The sequence below is a fragment of the Nicotiana tabacum genome, chromosome 8 (assembly GCF_000715075.1).
Source record: "Nicotiana tabacum cultivar K326 chromosome 8, ASM71507v2, whole genome shotgun sequence".
Taxonomy (NCBI): Eukaryota; Viridiplantae; Streptophyta; class Magnoliopsida; order Solanales; family Solanaceae; genus Nicotiana; species Nicotiana tabacum.
Window position 1 is genome coordinate 97,327,865 of NC_134087.1, and position 7,725 is coordinate 97,335,589.

Genomic DNA, 7,725 nt, shown 5'->3' on the forward strand with positions numbered 1-7,725 from the left:
CGGGAGTTGATTCTAGAGGAAGCCCATAGTTCGCGGTATTCCATCCATCTGGGTGACGCGAAGATGTACCAGGATTTGAGACAGCACTATTGGTGGAGGCAGATAAAGAACGATATAGCTGGATTTATAGCTCGGTGCCTCAACTGCCAGCCTGTAAAGTATGAGCACCAGAGACCGGATGGTTTGCTTTAGTAGATATAGATTCCGGAGTGAAAGTGGGAGCGAATCACCATGGACTTCGTAGTTGGAATCCCACGGACTTTGAGAATGTTTGATGCAATTTAGGTGATTGTGGATCGGTTGACCATGTCCACGCATTTCATTCCTATGTGTACTACCTATTCTTTGGAGCGGTTGGCGGAGATTTATATTCGGGAGATTGTTCTTCTGCATGGTATTCTAGTTTCCATCATTTCAGATAGAGGTACTCAGTTCAAATCACGGTTCTAGAGGGTCATATAGCATGAGTTGGGTACTTGGGTGGAGTTGAGCACAACATTTCACCCCAGACGGACGAGTATTCCGAGCGCACTATTTAGATTCTTGAGGATATGCTCCGTGTGTGTGTGATGGAGTTTCGGGGTTCTTTGGATCAGTTCTTGCCACTGGATGAGTTTGCCTAGAACAACAGTTATCAGTCTAGCATTCAGATGGCACTGTATGAGGCTTTGTATGGTAGGCGGTGTAGATCCCCAGTGGGTTGGTTTGAGCTGGGTGAGGGTAGATTATTGGGAACAAACTTGGTTCAGGATGCCTTGGAGAAAGTTAAGGTGATTCAGGATAGATTTCGCACAGCCCAGCCCAGACAGAAGAGTTATGCGGACTGGAAGGTTCGTGATGTTTTCTATATGGTTGGAGAGCGGGTCTTGCTTCGGTTTTCGCCTATGAAGGGCGTTATGAGATTTGGGAAGAAGGAAAAATTGAGTCCGAGGTTTATTGTCCCTTTCGAGATATTGAGACGTGTTGGGAGGCTGCGTATGAGCTTGCCTTACCTCCCAACTTGGAAGAAGTTCATCTGGTATTTCATGTTTCGATGCTCCGGAAGTATCACGGTGATCCTTCGCATGTGTTATATTTCAATTCAGTCCAGTTGGACAAGGATCTATCTTATGTTGAGGAGCCAGTGGTGATATTGGACAGGCAGGTTCGAAAGGTGAGGTCAAAGAACATTGCATTAGTGAAGGTTTAGTAGCGGGGTCAGCCGGTCGAGGAAGCGACTTGGGAGACCGAGCAGGATATGCTCATCCGTTACCCTCATCTTTTCACTACTTCAGGTGTGTCTCTATGCTCGTTCGAGGAAGAACGAATATTTTAAGAGGGAAAGAATGTAACGATGTGGCCGGTCGTTTTTAGAATTTATGCCCCGATCCCCTATTAACTTCTTTCCCCGTATTTACTTCTGCTATTATGAGTTTCTGGGAAGATTCGTTTTAAGTTTCGGAGTGTTTTAGTACATTTAGTCCCTAAATTAGAGCTTAAGCTTTAGAATTTGGACTGTAGTTGGAGCAGTGTGAAGACGGCCTCGGAATGGAATTCTGTTGATTCTATTACCTCCGTTGGGTGATTTCGGGCATAGAGGCATGTTCAGATTGTGTTTCGGAGGTCTGTAGCTTATTTAGGATTGAAGTGCCGAAAGTTGAAATTTTAAAATTTCCGGATCGATAGTGAGATTTTATATCGGGATCAAAATCTGATTCCGAAAGTTGGAATAGCTCCGTAGTGTTAAATGTGACTTGTGTACAAAATTTGGGGTCAATCGGACTTGGTTTGGATGGTTTTGCCATCGGATGTAGAGTTCTTAAGATTTCAAGTTTATTAGGCTTGGATTGGAGGGTGAATCATGGTTTTAGTGTTGTCTGATGTGATTTGAGGATTTGACTAAGTTTGTATGATTGGTTGATATGTTTGGTTGAGGTCCCGGGGGCCTCAGGTGATTTTCGGATGCTTAACGGAAGTTGAATTGGACTTAGGCCATTTTCTGAAGTTGTTGCTTCTTGTATTTTTCATCTACGGTGAGGAGCCCGCAGGTGCGGCCCGCATAAGTCATGAAGGAGGTCGTAGGTGTGATTCAGGAACTAATAGCTAGTGACCGCAAATGCAACTAAAGGACCGCATAAGCGGACCTCATCTGCGGTGTAGGGAGCGCGCAGGTGCGGTTCCTGGAGAGTTAATGAGACTCCGTAGATGCGGAGCCCAAGGCACAGGTGCGGGACCACAGGTGTGGTCCCATGATTGCAGAAGCGGAAATCACTGGGCAGAAATATGAAATTCGAGGGTTTGAAGCTCATATCACCAAATTTGATTTTTTAGCTCGGGAGAAGGCGATTTTGTGAAGATTTTGAAGAGGAAATCAGTGGGTAACGATTCCTAATCCCTTTCTAGTTGTATTCCATTAATCTAATCTTAGTTTTGTCATTTAATTTTTAATTTGGGGTGAAAAATTGGGAGAAATGAGGAAAAGTTCCCCAACTTAAAATCTGAGTTTTAAGGGAGATTTTGGCGTCGGATTTTGATGTTTTTATTCGAGTATGCTCGTGAGTGAATGGGTATTCATAATCCGTAATTTTTACCCGATTCTGAGACGTGGGCTCGGAGAGGATTTTTGGGCATTTTTCTATTTTCTTATCTTATCTTCGATTCCTTTAGCTAAATCCGTTGTTTGTAGTTATATTTACATTATGAAATTTATTTGGTTAGATTTGGGCCACTTGGAGTTGGATACCCGTGGCAAGAGCGTGATTTCGGATTGATTTTGAGCCAGTTCGATGTAAGTAGCTTGCCTAACCTTATGAGGGAAAACTCCCCTTAGGATTTGGTATTATTGTTATATGAGTGCCGTGTACGGGAGGTGACGAGTGCGTACACGTGATAATTGTTGAAAACCCCAGTTTTCATAAAGTAAATATCTCTGTTTTTCTTGAAATTGAGCAATACTTGTACTTGAAACCTCCTAATTAGCATAGGAAAAGCATGCTTATGTGATCTAATTATCTTACCTGCTTTAACTGCTTACTTGTATTCTGTGCAACATGTTTAGAGTAGAATACTTGTTTATTCTCGAATAGAACTATAGATTCTTTCTTGACATTGTTGTGTGTTTACTTTGGGACTATGGGACGATATCCCGGGAGATCCCCTTGCATGTTTACTTTTGGATTACGGATCGGTATTCCAGGAGATCCCCATGTACGTTTACATTTGGGACTATGGGACTGTGAGCACCCAATTTTTGCCCTACATGAAAATAACTCCTAAAAATAGACCATAAATAATTTTAATTGATTGTTAGGAGTTTTTCTTTATTTAGTTGCATTTCCAACATAGGGTCTCCACTCCCTAGTCGTCGTTCCAACATAGTGTCTCCATTCCCTAGTTGATTTTATTTTAGACATAGGGTCTCCACTCCCTAGTCGCGTTTCCAACATAGGATCTCTACTCCCTAGTTGATTTTATTTTGGACATAGGGTCTCCACTCCCTAGTTGATTTTATTTTAGACATGGAATCTCCACTCCCTAGTCGCTTTTCCAACATAGGGTCTCCACTCCCTAGTTGATTTTAGTTTAGATATAAGGTCTCTATTCCCTAGTCTATTTTTCCCAAGGATACACCATCCTGACTTTTATTGCTTTCAATAAAGAAATAGTTTAGATTTTGTTACAATAACTCACGAAATTTTCCTAGTGAAAACTGAGGCAGAAAATTTCGTTCGTTTGTTTGCTTTGGTGCCTGAACAGGTTTTCACCGTGAGGCACAAGGTTTGAGATGACCAAAAGAAGAAGTCTCGACCCTAATAAAAGAAAGGAAGAACAAGAAGAGAAGTTGAACTCTAAGTGCAGAAGCGGAGAAAAGATGCGGACTGCCCAAGATATGATTGAAGTCACAAGTTTTGCATGTCCCGCCTTGATCCGAAGAGCTGAAGAAAAATGAACCAGCGTTCGCAGCTAACGAGCATCAAGATTCAGATCAGAGTTAGCAGGAAGAACCAGCAAAGACTCAAGATCAAGTTTCAGAAGATTTATAGATAGGAATCTTGTAACTCGTAGCTAATAGGCTTAGCGAGTTTAGTTTATCATTTTTCATTTTGGTGTAACAAGCAGCAACAAACAGCAACAACAGTGAAATCACAGCTTCTCGGTAGTCCCAGCTACCAAAACTTCCAGAACTACACCGACCTGATTCCTTTATAGCCAAGGATATGTAGGCAACCTCCGAAGTAATGTTCAGTCAAACCTTTTCAAAATGCTTCCAAATGGAGTTTCAAACGGGTAAAAATTGCTCGTAGTTGCTCATTTTATCTTTGCCCGAAAACTCTTCATGTTTCCGAGCAAAGAGGGGCAACTGTCAGCACCCAATTTTTGCCTTACATGAAAATAACTCCTAAAAATAGACCAAAAATAATTTTAATTGATTCTTAGGAGTTTTTCTTTATTTAGTTGCATTTCATGCATTTTTAATATTTTAAAATCATAAAAAATTGTCATATTTTAATTTCATGCCATCTTAGGCTCAGTTTGCATGTAGGAATTAATTTTATTAAGCAAAATATCACAAAAATGATCATTTTTACATATTTGGATTTTAGTCTTTAAAATTAGTATTTTTCCTTAGTTTTAAGTTAACTAGTTGTTTTAATGTTAAAAATAAATAAATAATTTTAATAGATTGATTTATGATTTTAATTGATTTAAAAAAAAGGGAAAAACAAAGAAAAGGAAAATAGGAAGAACATATTTTTGGTCTTGTTTCTTTTAAAATTGGGTCAATTCCTAAAAGCCCAAATTAATATTAAACTCCAACCCAATTCCAATATCACCAACCAAATACTCATTACCCATTTACCCTTTACCCTATCTCCTACATATAAAAACACACTAGAGCTAAGAGGAAAAACACACATCTGATCATAGAGATTCCCCTTCAGATTTAGAACCAAAAGGTGCATTCCTTTTATCTACACCAAAGAAGAGGACACGGACAATCTGATCCCTCCCCAATCTGAGCCAACCGAGCAGCCTTTTCAACAGAGAAAAAAGAGCCCCCGCCCCATCTTCTTCTTCGAAGCACCCCAAAAATCAGCTTCAAATGGCAACTGAAACAATCCCAAACAAACACCAAAAACGAGCAGCTCTCTCACCTCAAAAATCAGCTTCGAACTACCCCCAAATAACGCCTCAAAAGCAGCTGTAAATTCACCCAGAAACAGCCTTCTTCCTCAACCAAAAAACCCAAAAATCAGCTGCAATAACTGGGGGAAAACGCAGCAACAATGGCTGTGAGAAACCAGCTAGAAATAGTTCGAAAATGACTCCAAAACGCAACCATGAAAACTCCTCAAAATCTTACTTGAAGCCAGTGTGAAAATCAGCCAATACGATGCTAAAAATCAGCTGAAAGCTCCGCTGAAATCTGCCTTTTAACGCACAAAAACAACAACTTCAAGGTTGAGCTCCGGTCCGTCGTTCTCGGCGTTGAAGTTTGGTTTCAAGTTTCTATTGTTTGTTCGATTTGGGAAGTGCCGATGTAATATTTAAAGCAAAATTTTTCAATATAAGAGAATTTGCTAGTGCTTGTTGCGGTTTCTGTTGTTATTCGAGACTCAAGTCTTTCCATCTTGATTTATACTGATGCGGTTTGTTCGAATCTGCTGCCTAGAGAGTCGCTGAGCTCCATTTTCAAGCTTCACAACCTTTATTAGGTTTAGTTTTGTTGTTTTGCTGCTGCCCAGGTAATCTTTCCCTTGAGACTGTACTGCTACTTAATGTTTGAATCATGAAATCATAAGAATTTCCTCATGTTAGATTCAAATTGAATTTTGTGAACATTTACAATGACATGTGGTGTGCTGTTATCTGTTTGATTCAATGCTATGTGTTATTGGGTCGTTTGAACTCGTTCGATTCATGTTTAATCATTGTTGTAGTGTTTAAGATATGAAAGTGTTCAAATCGTGGTATTAAAATCACAACACCTTAAATCTGCTTCGTGTTCAAAGCTTGGTTGAATCTTGCAATTAGTCAATTCTTGTGATGACGCCGGAGTAGCTGTCCTCTTGCCGTTAAATTTCCCTATATTTCTCCGGCGAAATTGAACTCTAGGTGGCAGAAAAGTTGTACAACATGGGTGAAGTATTTGATACTACCCGTGAAGATAATACAATTGTTTCCTTTGAGATTGGTACTGGTTCTGTCATTAAGGATTGGGACGTTGCACTGAGGACCAAGAAGGTTGGGGAAGTAGCTGTAATTACCTGCAAAGCCAGCGTATGCCTATGGATTTGTAGAGTAGCTGGAAATTAAAGACTGCTTTTGTGGTATTTTACTCACTTTAATTTGTAGAGTTTCACTTGAAACTGGAAACTAGTAGGTTAGGAGATATCTTATGCTTTTCCATTATTCTCATTGCTATTAATTTAAGAAAAAAAAAAAGAACACAAATGACATTAGAATACAACAATTTTAACACACTTTCATGAGCTGCATATGCATATGACATTCAATATTTGAAAGATCGTGTAATTCCTTTTTTTTCATTTCATCTTTCTTAAATTGTTGAGTAGTTTTCTTTCTTTCAATTTCTTATTAAGATTCTTCAGTTTCCTAAATACTGTAGTTCCTATCAACGATAAAGATATACACTTTATAGAGCCTTTAAAGATCATATATGATCTTTAAGTATATAATTCCGTTTTTTTTTAAATATTTAAGTGCATTATTTATTATTTAATCGCTAAGAGTATGTTCAAGGCGACTACACCGTTAGAGTGCTTTAGGCGCGATTAATAACAAATCATCGTGACTATGGGTACGGTTCCCGTGGCATGGTTACGATACGTGAATCTCAATTCGGGGGTGCATTTCATGTAACCCGATCATAACAACTTCGAATAATAAAACCCTTTGAAATAAATTGAGGCGTTCCATGCCAAGCAAAATTTATAATTCATGGCACTCATAAGATTAGATTCAAGAACTAACACTTATAGAAAAAAGTTTGAGGTTTGCCATAAATAAATTAAATCATTCATGGCCCTCACAAATGTTGCTATTGAAAAATTTAATCTTCGTAGTTTGCTTTAGGTGCGTTATAATAAAATCATCATAGCTACGGGTACGGTTCCCATGACGTAGTTGTGGTACCTAATTCCCAAATTCGGGGGTGCATTTCATGTAACCCGATTATAACAACTTTGAAAATTAATAAAATAAACATGTCGCGAATCGCGGGCGCATTTCATGTAGCGTGGTTTGCAGTATGTTCCAAAACGGCAAGTGTACGACAATCATAACTTGTTCAAGAAATAATTCCATAAAATCTATAAGGGGTTAAAATAATTAAAAGTGGTTATAAAGTTAAAAATGTACAATAGGTTTAAAATTTATAGTAAATCAGATAATAGGCCAATTTTAATAGTTTAAGCGACCGTGCTAGAATCACGGAACCCGGGAATGCCTAACATCTTCTCCCGGGTTAACATAATTCCTTATCTAGAATTTCTGGTTCGCAAACTTATAAAGTAAAGTCGAAATTTCCTCGATTTGGGATTTTAAAATAAACCGGTGACTTGGAACACCAAATAAACTATTCCAAGTGGCGACTCTGAATAAATAAATAATTTCATTTCGATTTATGTCACTTAAATTGGAAAAACTCCCTTATATCCCCCTCGGGGTGAAAAAAGGAGGTGTGACAGCTCTGGCGACTCTGCTGGGGACAAGAACCCAAAA